This window comes from Sorex araneus, chromosome 2 (assembly GCF_027595985.1).
Source record: "Sorex araneus isolate mSorAra2 chromosome 2, mSorAra2.pri, whole genome shotgun sequence".
Lineage (NCBI taxonomy): Eukaryota > Metazoa > Chordata > Mammalia > Eulipotyphla > Soricidae > Sorex > Sorex araneus.
In genome coordinates, this window is record NC_073303.1 from 6789406 (window position 1) to 6804566 (window position 15161).

Here is a 15161-nt window from a genome sequence, read left to right on the forward strand (position 1 = left end):
CTACTGGGACGTTTTGCTCTGGCCTAGAACCCTCCTTAAAGCTGCCTTCAGCTCATTATTCCTGAGATTGTAAATGAATGGATTCAATACAGAGGCTGTAGCACTGTAGCACTGTCGTCCCGTTGTTCATCGATTTGCTCAAGCAGGCACCAGTAACGTCTCCATTGTGAGACTTGTTGTTACTGTTTTTTGCATATCAAGTACACCATGGGGAGCTTGCCAGACTCTGCCATGTGGGCGGGATACTCTTGGTAGCCTGCCAGGCTCCCCAAGAGGGACAGGGGAACCAAACCCGGGTTGACCGCGTGCAAGGCAATACAGTGGTTACATACAGAGTATGTAACCTTACCCACTGATTCTATGAAAATCACAAAGCAGTGGAGTGTTTTTTGGTGGAGTGGTTTGATTTGGGCTCATGTACACCCCTGTGACTGCCCCATAGAAAAGAATGACCAAGGCCAGGTGAGAGTTGCAGGTGGAGAAAGCCTTGAGTTTTCCTTGGGTAGATGGGATTTTCAGGACAGCAGAGATGATGAGGATATAGGATGCTAGGATACAGCCGGATGGTACCACAAAGATCGGCCACATGACAGCCAGGACCATGATCTGATTCAGATTGGTGTCAGAACAGGATAGAGGCAGGAGAGAGTTGATGTCACAGAAGAAGTGGTGGATGACATTGTCAGAGCAGAAGTGCAGACGGGAGATCAAAAGGGTGTGCAAGAGGGGGTTCGGAGTGACCACGACCCAGGGCATGGCCACCAGAGAAGCACAGAGCTTCTGGGTCATGATGGTGGAGTGTGACAGCCATATGCAAAGGGTGACATATGGCTACATAACGGTCATAGGCCATGACTGTGAGAAGGAAGTTGTCCATGTTGGCAAACATCATGCAGAAATACATCTGAGCCAGACAGCCAGAGTAGGAGATGGACTGTGTCTGTGTTTGGATGTTTTGCAGCAACTTGGGAACTGTAACTGAAGGAAGACAAGGTCGACCAAGGACAGGTTGGCAAACAAGAAATACATAGGCGTGTGAAGGCGTGGCTCTGAGCCAACTGCCAACAAGATGAGTAAGTTTCCAACAGTCCTGTTAAGAAGAGACACAGGAAAAGAGCTAAAAGGAGGCCCTGCTGTCCTGGCCAGGTTGGGAAGCCCAGCAGGAAAAATTCAGAGACTGTGGTTTTGTTTTCCTTTTCCATTGCTCAGATGTATCTGCATGAAGACCCAAAAGATAAAATATTTCTGTGGGAAAATTTTCTCATGACAATTTTTATACCAAGCCTAGACCCCCCAAATTATTATTTTTCTATTTAGACTCCCCTTCTCTGTTACTACTCCCAAACACTGGGCTTGTCTTTCCATTTTTTGGTGGGTGACACATGGCGATGCTCAGGGGTTACTCCTGGCTCTGCACTCAGAAATTACACCTGGTGATGCTCAGGGGACCACATGTGATGCTGGGAATCGAACCCGGGTCAGCCATGTGCAAGACAAACTCCCTACCTGCTGTGTTAATGCTCCAACTGTCCTGTCTTTCTATTTTTTTCAGTTGCCTTTTCATTTATCCTTACCTTACCCAAGGTAGAGATCGGGTAAAATACCTTACTCAGGAGGTAGAGATTCTTCCTTCTCGTGCTGCTGAGACCAACTCTGGCATGGTCCTCATCGTGCATGGCTGCTGGATCAGTGTGTGGTGACACACACGTGAATGGTACAACATGACAAGTGTTGAGATATAATTGAGAATGCTTTCCTAAATATTAGTCCAGTACTCTATGAACTTTCCTCCTTGGAAACCAGTAAGACGTGTATGATCATTTAAGATTTACAAGAAGATAAAGTATTTTGACTTTTTAAGAATCAAAAGAAAAATATATTAGTATGTTTATTAGATGTATAAAGTCAAGCCTCCAATTAAAGTTTACAAAGGCTGGAGTGATAGCAGAGCCCTTTGCTGTGGGAATGGGAATTTTGGCAATGGGAAGTTTGGAGTCTGAGAGTTGGTTAAGTTTCTTTCTTAAAACTTTCCCAGCAGATTTCAGTTGTTTTCCATCAAATCTCAAATTCCCTGTCATGTCTTCAGCTTTTTTCATCACGTTTTCCTCTAAGATGAAGCAGAGCTCATCCTAGCTCTTGCTAGTTTCCCACCCTTAGAATTCCCTGACACACACTGAAACTTGGTCTCTCTGACTTTTCTCATTTTGGGATTCCTTGATCACATATTTTCCCTTCACCCATTTTTGCTGCATTCCCCTTGCTTTTTTTGTCTTCATATCAGTTACTGCTCTGGAACTTTCTATTTACTAAAAAATGAATGTTCTTTCTTCAATAAAATGTAAGGGCAATGCAAACAGGAAAAAATATATTTTCTTTACCACTGTGCATGCAGAATTGTACCTGATATATGGTGGGTGCAAGGCAAACACCCTACCCGCTGTCCTATCGCTACAGTTCGTCCCTCTCGAAGAGCCTGGCAAGCTACCAAGAATATCCTGCCCACATGACAAAGCCTGGCAAACTCCCCATGGCATATTTGATGTGCCAAAAACAGTAACAAGTCTCACAATGGAGATGTTACTGATGTCCGCTTGAGCAAATCGATGGAAGACAGTGCTACAGTGCTACTTACCACATATGCATATCAATAGTCTTCTGGAAAGAGACTTTAGCTTCCAAGTTTCACTCAAGGAAATGGGAAAAATTAAAGAGCAAATGTTACCTTCCTCCCAGGTTGTGCACGGATGAGAGTGGGATTACTGGGGGAAGGTATATTGGTGAAGTGAGAATGGGAGTGACCCTAGGACTCCCTCCATAATGAAATTTATGCCTTCTTGCAGTCCCTGGGAACCCAATTTTTTTCCCAGAGGAGTGTAGCCCGAGAGAGGTATTCTTTCCATTTATTCTTTTTAATTTTTATTTTATTGAATCACCATGAAAAAAGTTACAATGCTTTCAGGTTTAAGTGTCAGTCATATAATGATCAAACCCCCATCCCTTCACTAGTGCACATGTTCCACCACAAAGAACCCCAATATGCCCCCCGACGTAAACCCACCCCCGACTTGAGTGACTAATGATCTTCACTTTATTCTCTCTATATTTGAATACATTCAATATTTCAACAGAGAACTCACTATTATTATTTGGAATTTCCCCCCAACAATCAACCCTGCTGAAGAGGCATCATTTGATAATTTGTTTTCCATTGCTAAGAATGAAGATTATATGAGCTGTTGCTGCCGCATGGTTTTGGATTTCTGATATTTTAGATGAGCTAACAGTCTAGACACATTTCTATAAGAAGCCGCTGGGTGCCAAAATGGGTTAGTAGACCTCCCGGATCATAGTCTTTAAGGAGCATGGGGCCGTTTGGAGCGCGGCTGCTCCGGATCTCATCTCTGGGAACCCAATTTTGACAAGCTTACACAGCTGCAGTAATAATTACTTCATCCCTCTATTAGGTTTCCCTGCAGTAACCCTAGGGATAATGTTCATGACAGACAGTTCTCCAGGGACAATTAAGGACTTAAAAAAATCTGAAAGTTGGGGCTGGAGCAATAGCACAGGAGGTAGGGTGTTTGCCTTGCATGCAGCCAACCCAGGTTCGATTCCCAGCATCCCATATGGTTCCCTGCCAGGGGTAATTCCTGAGTGCAGAGCCAGGAGTAACCCCTGTGCATCGCCGGGTGTGACTCAAAAAGGAAAAAAAAATCTGAAAGTTGTTTATAGCCTTCCAAAGAGGTTGTAACACATTCTATAATATTGCAACCTCTGCAACACCCAGAGACAATAAATATCCAGCATTATATCAACAAGTAAATTTATGGCAAGTTGACTTATTTTTTAAATAGAAGATTTGTCTTCTCTGCCTAACGTATTCCATCAACAACACCACTGTTGGGACTGCAAGTACCTGATCTATCAATTTTATTTAGCAAGAGAAAAAAACCCATTTTATAGAAAGTGAAGAGAGACAATAGGTACATGGTCAGGATTCACTGGTATTATGCCATATTGCATCCTCACAGCACACAGCCTAACAACCTCACAATGGAATGGGTTCTAAATCTTTTATTTTTGAGAAGTGGCGTGGCATCCACCATATTATGAGGACTTTAAGCAGGTACAAACTTGGTGGCGTGGGAAGAAAAAAAAAGAGAGAGAGTTATGTACTTGGAACAGCGGGACACTTGGGCAGTCTCGGGCCGGGGCCAATACTGGCGCACACTCCGCAGAGATTCGACCCAGGTGGCCACACTTTGGTGCGGCCTCTTTGCTGCTGATTGACCACGATCCAGAGGCCAGCTAGACTACTTTTGGTCCCAGAAACTGCTTGCAGCCATGTCTCTAGACTGTGAACTAAGCCATTGCCCCATACTGCCCCAGGAAGGGAAATGATGCAATTTCTAGCATAAATCTCCCTGGACTTAATTACTAAAATAGTAAAATACAGAAATCCTAAACCACAGTAGCACGACTTCATATCTCTTCATTCTCAGCAATAGAAAACTAATCATCAAATGCTTCCTTGTCATAGGGCTGTTTTTTTTTTGGGGGGGGGAAACTCCAACAACAATAGTGAGTTTTGTGTTGAAATATGGAATGTACTCAAGGTAAAGAGAAAATGGGGTGAAGTTTATCAGTTACACAGGAGGGGGTGGGGTGTGGGGGGGTGGGAAGTATACTGGAGTTTTTGGTGGTGGAATATGGGCACTGGTGAAGGGATGGGTGTTTGAGCATTGTATAACTGAGACATAAGCCTGAGAACTTTGTAACTTTCCACATGGTGATTCAATACAATAAATAATTAAAAAAATAAATGTTTTATTTTTGATTTCTGTTTTTGGACCACACTTGCCTGTGTACAGGGCTTATTTCTCGCCCTACACTCAGGGATCACTTTTGGCAGTCTCAGGATGTCTGTGGTGCCAGGGATGGAACCTGGGTTGGTCATAGCAAAGCAAGTGCCTTACCTACTGTGGTATCTCTCTGGCCCTAAATTACAAATCTTAGGTTATATGTTATCTTAGAAATAATACCCAAGAGCTCTTGAATGCTATACTCCAAAATGCTGTATATGCATTGAAAAAATAATCAATATATAGTTCTGTTTCCACTTCTATTATGTATGTCTAGATGGAGAAAGTGCATATTATATATTAGCTTTTTCTAAATAATGAACCACGCTAAAACTCAGTGGTTTAAAATGCCAACTTATAACCTGCTGTACTCTCTGGCCACATTTCTGTTTTTGTTTATTGCTCTGGCCCCTCAAATATTTATTAAATTCACTGGGGTGAATTTTAACTCTGAAAGAGATAACTCTGGTGGCGCTCGGGGGCATTTACAGTGCCAGGAATTGAACTAGACTGGCCTCGTGCAAGGCAAGCACCTTATCTAATGAAGCATGTCTCCCACTCTGGTTGAAGTCATTTTATCCCAGTTTCCCCCACTTGTATGTTAGTCAAGGGCTATTGTACCATTAAACATATTGCAAGAGGCAAGGTGAAATAAGTGTTTTACAGAGATCATCTGCAAAGGGGTGAGCATTGAAAAAAGAGAGGCCTTGGGGCTGGAGCAATAGCACAGTGCGTAGGGCTTTTGCCTTGTACGCAGCCGACCCAGGTTCGAATCCCAGCATCCCATATGGTTGCCTGAGCACCACCAGGGGTAATTCCTGAGTGCTGAGCCAGGAGTAACCCCTGTGCGTTGCTGGGTGTGACTCAAAAAGCAAAAGAAAAAAAAAAGAAAGAAAAAGAGAGGCCATAATGTCAAGCAGACTCTTCCAAATTTGTTCCTTTAATGAGAATTTATTCTCAGATTTTTGTTCTTGGAATTATTTTTTTTTCTGTGAAGCAAGAAAGATTTTATTGAAACTTATTTAGAAAGATGTGAGAGGAAAGTATGAGAATTACATGTTCAAAAGAGAACACGGACTTCTCCTGAGTGGAAACAAGGCATCAAAGTAACAGAGATAAGCAAGTGAGATTTGTGTTTAAGCAAGAACATGGGCTTGAAGAGCAAGCCTTGAAGTCTTATTTTTAACCCTTTTTATATGCATAAAAATTTAAACCTGGGAGGCATTCTGGTGAGCAATGCGGCCCGGAAAATGCTCCGGACCCGAATTGGGGCCAACAACACCGGGGAGCTGGAAGGAGGAGGTGCAGCCAGCACACCTTCTCCAGATGGAGCCCTGGCGACACTGAGCAGCAACTAACACGGCTCCGGGATTCGGGACTGGGACACATCCGAGCCACTCGCCCGCTAACTCGGCTGCGCGACCTTTTCTAAAACCTGAAAACATACAATCTTTTAATGGAAAACTAATTATCAAATGCTTCCTTAATAGGGTTATCTTGTTTGGGGGTATAACTCCCACAACAATAGTGAGTTTCGTGTTGAAATATGGAACGTAATCAAGGTGAAGAGAAAATGAAGTGAAATTCATCAGTTATACAGTTGGAGTGGGGGGCGGGGGATATACCGGGGATTTTGGTGGTGGAATATGGGCACTGGTGAAAGGATGGTGTTTGAATACGGTATAACTGAGACATAAACCTGAGAACTTTGTAACTTTCCACATGGTGATAAAATAAAATTAAAAAAAATTTAAACCTGGTAGGTGAGGAATAAATATATGTAGCAGAATTACAACTTCTTAAGTTAGAAAGAGTTGTAAGAACTCTTCTAGAAAATCTCCTTAAATCTGAATAAAGAATCCAGAGTGAGTAGGTGAACTTCTTACGGTCACAGAGCTAATACACAGGAAAGCTTTTCTTATATCTTGAATTCTAACTTTACAATTGAACTAAAAATCAAATTGGGGCTGGAGTGATAGCACAGTGGGTAGGACATTTGCCTTGCACATGGCCGACCCGGGTTCAATTCCCAGCAACCCATATGGTCCCCTGAGGACCGCCAGGAGTAATTCCTGAGTGAAAAGCCAGGAGTAACCCCTGTGCATCGCCAGGTGTTACCCAAAAAAAAGCAAAAAAAAAGAGGGCCAGAGAGATGGTACAGTGGGTAGGGTGCTTGGCTTTATGTGCCCAACTCAGGTTTGATCCCCAGCACTCCTTAAGGTCCCCTAAGCACTGCCAGGAGTGATTGCTTGACAGGGCCAGGAATAAGCCATGAGTACAGCTCGGTTTGACCCCAAAACAAACAAAAACAATTTGAGTAAGAAACATCTTGTGGAATTCAAGGAAATGTCAGGCAGGACAATATGTGGTAACTAACTGTAGGCTTTATCTGCTTTTCCATTTATGAGTTTGGACACATGAAGCCTTCACATGTGTCTCCACAATAGCTTATCATTCAAAAAGAGTCATGGGAAAAGATGGTTTTCACAAACAGCGAGGGGCTTAAAAGTTGTATCTAGTCATGTAGCAACTCATGGCCCCAGTAATTTGACCGGTGTTGGAGGATAGAGGCACCACATATGCATTTAAACTAGAACATGCTATGCCTGTGTCCAGAGGGAAGTGAATAGTTTTACCTGCCAACGCCAGTGTTACCCTAAATCCCCTTCTGCAGTGCTGATCATTTTCCTGGAATTTACCAGAAGCACAAAGCCCTGCTAGTCATCCTCCGGCAAGATCAGCTGGACTGTGAATGACCTGCTCTACCTTCTTTGACTCAGGCGACATTCTTGCAACCAGTGATCCTTTCCACTCTGTGAGTAGGGTCCTGGTGGGGGAATCTTCTTGTTCAGACAGTTGTTCTTCCAGGGCCTGTCTGGTGGCAGCAGTGGCACTTCCCTTGAGAGGTGGCAGAAGGAAGGCTGCAGGTGGCTGGTTTAAGAACTGCAGCCAAGATGTCACTTTCCTTTCGTCCCTTCTTCAGGACCTTCTGGGCCTCCTTCTTGTTCTTGTTTCTAACAGACTGAGGAATCATTAGTTTCATTAGTTTCATTCACACTGTCATTAGTTTGCTTAGACTAGTCCTGATTCGGAAGTGTTTTCCTGATGTCTGGGGCAGCGTGAATTTGTTCTATGGAGTCACGCTCCAGCTTATTTAGGTCTTTCCCAAAAGGCTGTAATTTTTTTTGTAATGTTTTTGTGATTTTTTTGTTTTGACTTTTTGTGTCACACCCAGAAATTCTCATGGGTTACTCCTGGCTCTGCACTCAGGAATCACTCCTGGCAGTGCTTCGGAGACCATATAGGATGCCAGAGATTGAACCCGGGTTGACCGCATGCAAAGCAAATGCCCTACCTGATGTTCTATCTCTCTGGTCCCAAGGCTGTACACTTTTATTTCATTCTTGTCCACTGATAGCTAATTTCCTGTTGTTAATTCCTATTGTTATGGTTTATTCCTGATTCTTTTCAACCCCTCCACTAGACAAGCCTGGAAATGTGCCAAGTGTTTTAAATCTTCCTGGCTGTAATCCCATTCTGGGTCAACCCAGGGAGCCACAGTGACTCCCAATGCGTAGGCAGAAATCATTAGCTGAAACAAGTCCCCAGAGGCTTCTGCCATCGTCTAGGAATTTATATTTTCCCTTTATTATTGGGATTTGAAAATGAGCATCAGGTCTTTCATTTAAAACACCTGTATCAGACCATGAGAGCCTTCTCTGTACTTATCAGAAGTATCCAGTTTTTTTCCCCTGAAGTCTAACTTTGCTTTAAATTCTTCAAAGAGAAAGAGATGTGAATTTTGGTTGCCCCAAACTACCAGGGGTGCCTCCTAAAGAGGGCACAAAGCCTTGATTTTGAATGATACAATTTACTGGGTGCAAGGGGGGAGAGGGAGGGGGCGAGAGAGAGGGAGAGAGAGAAAGGGACAGAGAGAGGGAAAGAGAGAAAGGTAGAGAGAGAGGAAGAGGAAGGGAGGAAGAGAGAAAGGGAGAGAGAGGGAGGGAATGAGAGAGAGAGAGGGAGAGGGAGGGAGCGAGCTGGGTCTTTCGGCAACACCTCACAATACAGTCAGATCCAGCCAGCAATTTTGGAAGATGTCGGTTTTCCATAATAGGGCAAATAAGATTTGGATGTAGGGGACTTCACATTCTTGAACATTCTCTTGCAAAACTGATCCAATCCCCACGTAGTATGAGAGTTTATACTTCCTAGTTCTAGCTATACTCCCTCATCTCCCAATTTGTGTTGTGGCCAGACCTTACTGCAGAAATAAGATGAGATATTCATTACTCAGAAACTGTGGTTCAAATTTTCCTCAAATTTCCCTAGATATTCTAAGTGAATATCATCTGGAATCATTTGGCAGTTCCCCATCTAAAACGCATGAGCAAAATAAACATCTTGGTGGCAAGACTTGTGACCTCTCACCAAGTCCAGGACTTGTCAATTCAGGTTGGGGAAAACCCAACGGCATGGATTCTACAGATGAGGTGCTCCTTGTCCGTGGGTCAGACGGAGTCACCTTCCCATGGTTTGAGCCCAGACGCATTGTGCAGAGACTATATACAGGCAAATGCCTCTGAACAAGAAGCACGGAGCAAAACCCTGGGTTAATCCAGACCAAGTGTGATGCAATAGAGGTTGAATATGACAACTGTTTGGTTTTGTTTTGGGCCACAGCCGACAGTGTTTAGGGGTTGCTCTTGGCTCTGGACTCAGGAATTACTCCTAGTGGTGTTCTGGGGATGATATAGGATGCCAGGGATTGAACCTGGGCTGGCTAGGTGCAAGGCAAGAGCTCTACCAACTATACTGTTGCTCTGGCCTGACAACTTTTCTGAACGTGAAGTCTGACCAGCCAATCCAGAGGACTCTGTGAGGTGCTGTGGGGTTAAGTTTATACATCGCATGATATGCAAAGGGGAAAAGTAAAGGAAAGAATAGCCCTAAAGCATTGGTAGTGGGCCACTGTTCAGGCATTATCCAATAGAAAAGGAAAGTACTTGGAAGGGTTATGCAGATGGAGAGGGGATAGGGAGAGAAAGTGAGTGGACTTTTCAAAAGGAATGAGAATGAAGAGGAGGAAGTATGGTATGATATGGTCTGAATATACCATAGGAGGGCCTCTATTAGTGTCAGCTGCAGGTGTGACATGGAACAGGAGGTGGTGGCCCTGGAAGACCAGTGATTGCCACATACAGTCAAATTCCACAGAGCCATCAGTGCAGGAGAGAATTGTTTATCTCTGTGTACCTTATAGCTGATCTACCTCCTGGCTGTCGGCTTGCCAAATCATGTTCTTGTGGCTCACTGAAGACCTGTGTGGGCTGCACGTAGGCACCATATCTGTCACAGCGAATTTCCTGTCGGTTCTTATGAATGATGAGCGAGAGAGGCACAGCATCAACCAGAGGTTTTCTGTTTCTCAGCAATTTATTTACAGCTTCCAGAGGCTCCACAGTAACCTCCATTTCCAAGACAGTAACCACATAAATCAAGCAACTCTAAGAGACCTGAGCAGGGATATATCCTATATCCCTGCTTTTTATTTGTTTCTGCTATTTGATTGGTTAGGTTTTATGTAAAGAAGGTTTGTGGAAGTGGTCAGATCTTGTATGTCCTCATGGAACTAAGGTTTTGTAAGATGACAAAGTGGATCACATAGGCTATTATGCAAATAATGGTTTGTAAAACACCCAATGGATCACATATGTCCTTATAGATATAAGGTTTTACAAGTGATAAATTGGAGGTGTTGATTATATAGCTTTACCTTTCTCATTTCATCATTCACTTGCCTTGCAACATCTGACCTGAATTTGATCCCTAGCACCCATATGGTCGACCAAGCTCATGAAGAGTGATTTCTGAGTGCAGAGCCAGAAGTAACTCCTGCGCATTTACAAGTGTGGCCCAAAAACCAAAACCAAAACCAAAACCAAAACAAAACAAAACAAAACAAGACAAAAACAAACCAAAACCAAAAACCAGCCAACAAATAAAACCCCTAAACAATAATGTTTCACTATTAGATGAGGTGAGAGGGGACCTTAATGGGTAGTTTTCAGGGGTGTGTGCATCACAAAGATAAGGTGCCACTAGAAAATGGTGTAAAGGCTTGACCTGTTAAACTTCAGAAGCCAGTGAAGTTTGCAGCTTTCTTCTCTGCCTATTTTTGCAATCCTAGAATTATCTCGAAAACTTATTATTTTATTGTTATAACTAAGGTAACGGGCTGGAGCGATATCACAGCGGTTGGGCGTTTGCCTTTCATGCTGCCGACCCGAGTTCAATTCCTCCGCCCCTCTTGGAGAGCCCGGCAAGCTACCGAGAATATGGAGCCCACGTGGCAGAGCCTGGCAAGCTCCCTGTGTGTATTGGATATGCCAAAAACAGTGACAATAAGTCTCTCAATGAGAGACATTACTGGTGCCACTCGAACTAAGGTAACATGTTTACAATAGTGTTAATGCTTTAAGATCTTAAGGTACAGTTCCTGCAACTCATCACACCAAGTCCCAAATGCAACAAATGCCCTTATTTTACTTTTATCCCCTTTTCATTCTGTCCCAGTGCTTCCCCACACCAACTTGGCAATCTGTTTTGTAATCCATCAAGGATATATCATTGTTCATTCCTGTCTGTTCTCTTTGTTGTACTTCTCTACATGTTTCAAGGGAGTTCTCCCTGTACCCGTCCTCCCTTTGACTTACTTTGCTTAACGTGTTACCCTCTAGGGCTGAGTGATAACAGCAGGCAAGGTACGTGCTTGCCTTGCACCCCACAGAGCCCCTGATAATGGGTAGAAGTGATCTCTGTGAGTATAGCAGGAGTAAGCCCTGAGAACTGCCAGGGGTGGCCCCCAAACCAACCCCTCTCCCTAAATGTCACCCTCCAGTTCCATCCATGTTGTATCAAACTGAAAATTTTTTCATCTTTCTTATAGCTGAGTAGCAGTCTGTTGCAAGTATGTGCCACAGTTTATAGCTTTTTTTCCTGTCCAGTTTTCACTTAGGCATTGACTCATAATACTGTTACAATAAAGTTTTAGGCATACTGTATTCCAACACGATACCCACCCAAAGTGTGTCAGCATCCCTCCATCAATATCTCCATATCCCTTCCTATCCCTCATTCAATCTCCTTGGTGAACACAGTTGACTGACTCTCAGAGTCAGTTGCCATTGTTCATTTCTTATTCCCTAACTTCATGGTTTTTTTAAAGTCAGCATATGAGGAAGATCATTCTGCATCTATTCCTCTTCTTCTGAATTAGTTCATTTGGCACTATATTCTCTAGTTCTAGTCACAAAGCTGTGAATTTTATCTTATTGATGAGAAGTATTCCAGTGTGTATATGTGTGTGTATGTGTGAGTGTGTGTGTATCACAATTTTTTTATCCACTTACCTATTCTTTGACACTTGTGTTATTTCTAGATCTTGACTACTGTGAATACTGCTGTAATTAATATAGGAATGCAAATATCCTTTCAAAATAAAGGTTTTGGGTTAGTAGGGTAGATTCCCAGTGGAATTTCTGGGTTATACAGAAACTCAACTCTTAGTTTTTCAGGAAGCTTGCACACTGTTTTTTGTTAATAGAGGATGAACCAGATAACCTCCCAATTAACAGTGTGTGTGGGTTCCTTTTTGCACCTACTCTGGCCAGCATTGATTATTTCTATTGTTCTTGATGTGGTCCATTCTCACTGGTATGAAGTAATATCTCTTTGTTGTCTTGACTGTGTGTTCTGGATAAATGATAATGAACACTTTCACTTTTTTTTTTTTTTGGTCCACAGGGGCAGTGCTTAGGGCTTACTTCTGGCTCTGTGCTCAGGGGAACCATATAGGCTGTCAGGGATTAAAACCCAGATCAGCCACATGCCATGCAAGCACATTACCTGCTGTACTATCTCTTTGGCCCAAATAAACTTTTGCATATATCTGCTCAGCTCTGCAGCCAATTCTCTGGCTGGGTTTTTCGTTTTTGCTGTTAAGTTTTTCAAGTGCTTTATATATCCTGGGTATTAACCCTTAGCCATATTTGTGGTGTTTTTTTATTCCAGTTCTTAGGGTGTTTTTTAATTTCAGTCATTGTTTATTTTTCAGTGCAGATGCTTCTCTTTTGTTTATTTACTGAATTACCATGAGAACAGTTACAAAGCATTCAGGTTTAAGCCTAGGTCATACAATGATCAGACACCCATCCCTTCACCAGTGCACATTTTCCACCACCAAGAACCCTGGTATACCCCTTATCCCCCTCTCCCCCTGCCTGTGTGGCAGATGGTTTCCACTTTATTCTCTCTCTACTTTGATTACATTTAATATTTCGACAAAAGACCCACCATTATTATTTGGAATTTCCCCCCAACAATCAGACCTGCCTAAAAGGCATCATTAGATAATTTGATTTCTGATTTGCCGATAATTTGCTGATAATGAAGAGCATATGATGTCACGTGGCAGCAATATTTTAGTATATTTTAGTAATTAAATCTGGATGGATTTCTGCCAAAAGCCACTGGGTTCCAAGATTGGTTTGTGTGCCTCTAGGATCATGGCCGTTGAGGAGCTCGATAAGTAGCAGGAGGAACCATTCGTGGGCAGCAACTCGAGGTCTTGTCGTGGCGGGGAAGAGGGGACAGTTCCAACTCCCCCCCCCCATTTTCTGAGGCCCTGCGTGTCTCGTCACTGCAGGCTCATACCTAACTGTCCAATAGGCTCTTAAAGATGGCAGCCACCGTGCTGCTGGGGTGGGGCGGGGGGAATGCGGAAGGAACAACAACTTTTCCCACCCGGGGTGGCACGGCCTCAGAGTTCAATGCACAGTCCGGACGCATTTCTGCCAAAAGCTGCTGGGTTCTGAGATTGGTTTGTTTGCCTAAGGGATCGTGGCCGTTAGGAGCTTGATACGTAGCAGGAGGAGCCGTTTGTGGGTGACAACTCTGGGTCTGCAGATGCTTCTAATTTTATGTATCCACTTTGTTTATCTTGACTTCTGTTTGCTTGGCCAATGGCCTTGTGTTACTGATGATGTCCCTAGAGGCAATATTATGTAGAGTTCTGTCTGTGTTTTGCTTGATATAGTTTAGGGATTTGGATCTAATGTTGAGTCTTTAATTCACTTTGAATTAATTTTTGTGTACAGTGTGAGACAGAGACCTGAATATTTTTTTCCATGATACCCCAATTGTTTTTTTTTTTAAATCTATGCGTCTGTTATTGGACATTTGGGTTGCTTCCATAACTAAGTTATAGTACTACGTGCAACAAAAATATTGGTGTGCAATATCTTTTGGGGGACCACACCCAATGGTACTTAGGGTTTATTCCTGGCTGTTTGCTCAGGGATCACTTTTAGTGAGACTTGGGAGACCATGTGGGTGCCAGGGATCAAAAATGGCTTGGCCTCTTTAACAAATGGTGCTGGCACAACTGGACAACCACATGTAAAAGAATGGGCTTAGACCTCGACCTGACACCATGCACAAAAGCCAGATCAAAATGGATTAAAGACCTCAACATCAGACCACAAACCATAAGGTACATTGAAGACAAGGTCGGCAAAACCCTCCACGATATTGAAGACAAAGGTATCTTCAAAGATGACATGGAACTAAGCAATCTAGTAGGAACAGAGATGGGACTACATTAAACTAAAAAGCTTCTGCACCGCAAAAGATACAGTGACCAAAATACAAAGACAATCTACAGAATGGGAATGGATCTTTACACAATACCCATCAGATAAGGGGTTGATATCAAGGGTATATAAGGCACTGGTTGAACTCTACAAGGAGAAAACATCCAACCCCATCAAATGGGGCAAAGAAATGAACAGAAACCTTCCCAAGGAAGAGATACGAATGGCCAAAAGGCACATGAAAAAGTGCTCTACATCACTAATCATCAGGGAGATGCAGATCAAAACAACCATGAGATACCACCTCACACCACAGAGACTAGCACACATCCAAAAGAACAAGAGCAACCACTGTTGGAGAGGATGTGGGGAGAAAGGGACCCTTCTACACTGTTGGTGGGAATGCCGACTGGTTCAGCCCCTTTGGAAAACAATATGGACGATTCTCAAAAAACTAGAGGTTGAGCTCCCATTTGACCCAGCAATACCACTGCTGGGAATATATCCCAGAAAAGCCAAAATGTATAGTCGAAATGGCATCTGCACTTATATGTTCATTGCAGCAGTGTTTAAAATAGCCAGAATCTGGAAAAAACCCGAGTGCCCTAGAACAGATGACTGGTTGAAGAAACTTTGGTACATCTAT

At 43.2% G+C, this 15161-nt stretch overlaps 1 pseudogene; it reads right to left on the reverse strand.

Moving 5' to 3' along the window:
- LOC129402401 (putative olfactory receptor 1F12P) lies at positions 1-1202 on the reverse strand (annotated as a pseudogene).
- Positions 1203-15161: the final 13959 nt, after the last annotated feature.